A 3,470-nucleotide genomic window follows, 5' to 3' on the forward strand; every position below is an offset into this window, starting at 1 on the left:
TCCAGCACTGAATTGTGCCAACACATGTAAAATGTTATCTACCTGGGAAATTCATTAGAGACTCAGGGCCTAAGGTTTTTATTGGGGGCTGTTCATATACAAACTTTCTGCCTAACATGTACCAAAACCCCAGACTTTCAGAAGGAAAGCAGGTGTTCAGCATTAATCACATTGTTTATATAAACAGCTTGGGCATGGAAAGTCACTATTATCAGTTAGGAAATGGTGGAAATCCTCCCAAAATCCAAGTTCCCAGATGCCAGCTGATGGCTAACCTTACAAGCAGACCTTTTTTTAAGGATAACAGCGTCAGGCCTGCTATGTTAATTATTTGCTGTACAATATGGATATACTGCATTTTGTTTATTTATTCACCAGTTGACAGACATTTGGGCTGTATCTAACTCTTGGCTATTGTAAACAATAGTGTTATGAACGTTTACATGCAAGTCTTTGTGTGGACATATGTTTTCACTTCTCCTGAGTAGATACCTAGCAATGGAATTGCTGAGTCATGGTAATTCTATGTTCAATATTTTGAGAAATTGTCAAATTGTTTTCCAAAGTATCTACACCGTTTTACATTCCTACCAGCAATGGATAAACATTCCAATTTCTCCACATCTTTGCCAACGCTTGTCACTGTGTGTCTTTTTTATTATAGTCATTCTAGTGGGTATGAAGTGGTATCTCATTGTGATTTTGCTTTGTACTTCTCTAATGACTAATGGTGTTGAACATTTTTTAAAATTGACAAATAATAATTATATATATTTATGGGATACAATGTGATGTTTTGATATATGTTTACATTGTGGAATGATTAAATTAAGTTAATTAAGATATCCATCACCTCACATACTTACCAATTTTTGTGACAGGAGGTGTGGAGCATCTTTTCATGTGCCTACTGGTCATTTACATATCTTCTCCAGAGAAATGTCTATGCAAATCCTTGGCCCACTTTTCAATTTGTGCTTTTTATTATTAAGATATAAGAATTATTTACATATTCTGGATATAAGTTCCATATCAAACACACGATTTACACATATTTTCTTCCAGTCTGTGGGTTGTCTTCTCACTTTCTGATGGTATCTCTTGAAGTGCAAAAGTTTTAAATTTTGATTAAGTCTAGTGTATTTGTTTTTCTCAGACTTTTGCTTTTGGTGTCGTATTGAACATATCATTGCTTAATTCAAGATCATGAAGATTTATTCCTATGTTTTCTTCTATGAGTTTTATAGTTTTTACTCTTACAGCTAGCTCTGTGATCCATTCTGAGTTAATTTTTGTGTAGGTATAAGGGAGGGGTCTATGTTATTTCTAAGCAAATCCCAGGCATCATATCATTCATCCGTAAACATTTCACTATATATCTCCAAAAAATAAGAACCCTTTTAAAACATAAACTCAATACCATTACATATGATTAGGCAATTTAATAATAATTATTTAATTCCTATAACCAGCAAGTGTTCAAATTTCTAGTCGTTTTATAAATGTTAAAAATGTTTGAATCAAGATTCAATAGAGGCCACACATTATAACTGGTTAATAAATCTCTTAAATCTTTAAAAATTCATCTCTTTTTCCTTGATATTCATTTATTAAAGAATACTCTACATTTAGGGGGAAAAAGAATATTCTACATTTAGGGAAAAAAAAGTACTCTAAATATTTTACATGAATTCTTTTTTATTCTTGAAAAATATTTTTATTATTGATAAAAATCTTTCATTTTCATCCAAATTTTTGGATGTGATGTAGAGAAAGCTAGAGAATAAACTAACATAAAGCCTTTTATTTAAAAAGAGTTTGTTGAAAGAAGTAAGCTAATACTTGGGAAACACTGTCATATAACATATATCCCTAAAAACAAATTCTGCTGTAAGTGGGTGACTTGGGAAGTTACACATAGGGCACGCACTGCTACTGCATACAACATTCAAAAAGGACTTGCTAGTTCAGCTTCCCAATAATCCCAGTTATTCAGTGGGGACGTCACTTTCAGTTGATAGGTTAAGATCTATCAGAGAGAGCAACTGCTTATGGGACAGCCTGCTACATGATTGCCTTCTGTTGTATCCAAATGTAACTACTAAGAAGGCTGGATATCCTGTGTTTCCTTTCTTTCACTATTGCAAGCAGAAAATATTGCTTCTCATCATACTCACATGGCCAAATTTCTTTCCTTTTTTTTTTTTAATTGGGTTTATTAGGTATAATTTGCATATAGTAAAATTCACCCTTTTAAATGTATAATTTGATGAATTTTGACAAATATATACAATTGTATACCTACCAACCCAATCAGGACATGGAACATTTCCATCATTCTGAAAATTGTGTCTACTGTTTAAAATGTATTCTTAACAAAATCTGTCCACAGTTTGGCATAATCATTATTGTTTTACACATTTAACATTTTTTAATGTTTATGATTCTAAAGTAACCTACATATACTACATTTGCAAAACAATCAGTCTAATTTTTCATCATCAAAAATTACAAATATAGAAAGGAAGTAATTAAAATTTTTTATCTTTATGCTAAAATAAATTCTGGATAAAGCAAAGATTTAAATACAAACAATGAAACCATAAAAGTACTTAAAAAAAACCCCAAAACTGGAGGTAAATGTTTTCAATAATCTTACAGTGAAGAAAAGGCTTTACACATGAAAACCCAGAAGGCATAAAGAATAACTCTCTTAAACCTGACTTAAGGAATAAATATTAGCATTCCTCTATGGCAAAAAACAATGACAACAACCAAATATTTTTAACCAACAAAAGACTCCTATCTGGAATACATAAAGAACTCCTACAAACAAATAAAACAAAGATACAAGTCAATAGAAAAATATATAAGACACTTGAGCAGGTGCTTCACAAAATAGTATATCCAAATAAGTAACAACAACAATAAACATATGAAAAGGTTTTCAACTTCATTAGCCATCAAGGAAATGCAAATTCAAGCCACAATTAAATAACACTACACACTGAACATGAAAGGTAGTTAAAAAGATGGACAGTAGCAAGTATTGGCAACGAATGTGGAGAAACCAAAATCTCATATACAACTGAGGAAAGCTTAAATTAATACAACTACTTTGGAAGATCAAAGTAGAACCGGCCTTTAACTCTTTGATTCAGTAATTCTATTTTTACCCTGATCAGAAATGTGTAGATAAGTCATCAAAAGACATATACAAAAATGTTCATAGTAGCAGTATTCACAATAGACCAAAACTGGAAACAACAAAAATGTCTCTCAACAGTAGAATGGATAAACTATGGTATGTTTATTAATGGAATATAAAAACAGCAAGCGTCAACAAACAACTGCTACATGCAACATCAGGAATTAATCTTACAAACGTAAGATGGAGCAAGAGAAGCAAACTACAGATGCATACTGCATGTAGTCAAAATTAAGAATTTACCCTAAAAGTTCAGGCCGGG

This window comes from Propithecus coquereli, unplaced genomic scaffold (assembly GCF_000956105.1).
Source record: "Propithecus coquereli isolate 6110/MARCELLA unplaced genomic scaffold, Pcoq_1.0 Scaffold249, whole genome shotgun sequence".
In the NCBI taxonomy this organism is placed as follows: Eukaryota; Metazoa; Chordata; class Mammalia; order Primates; family Indriidae; genus Propithecus; species Propithecus coquereli.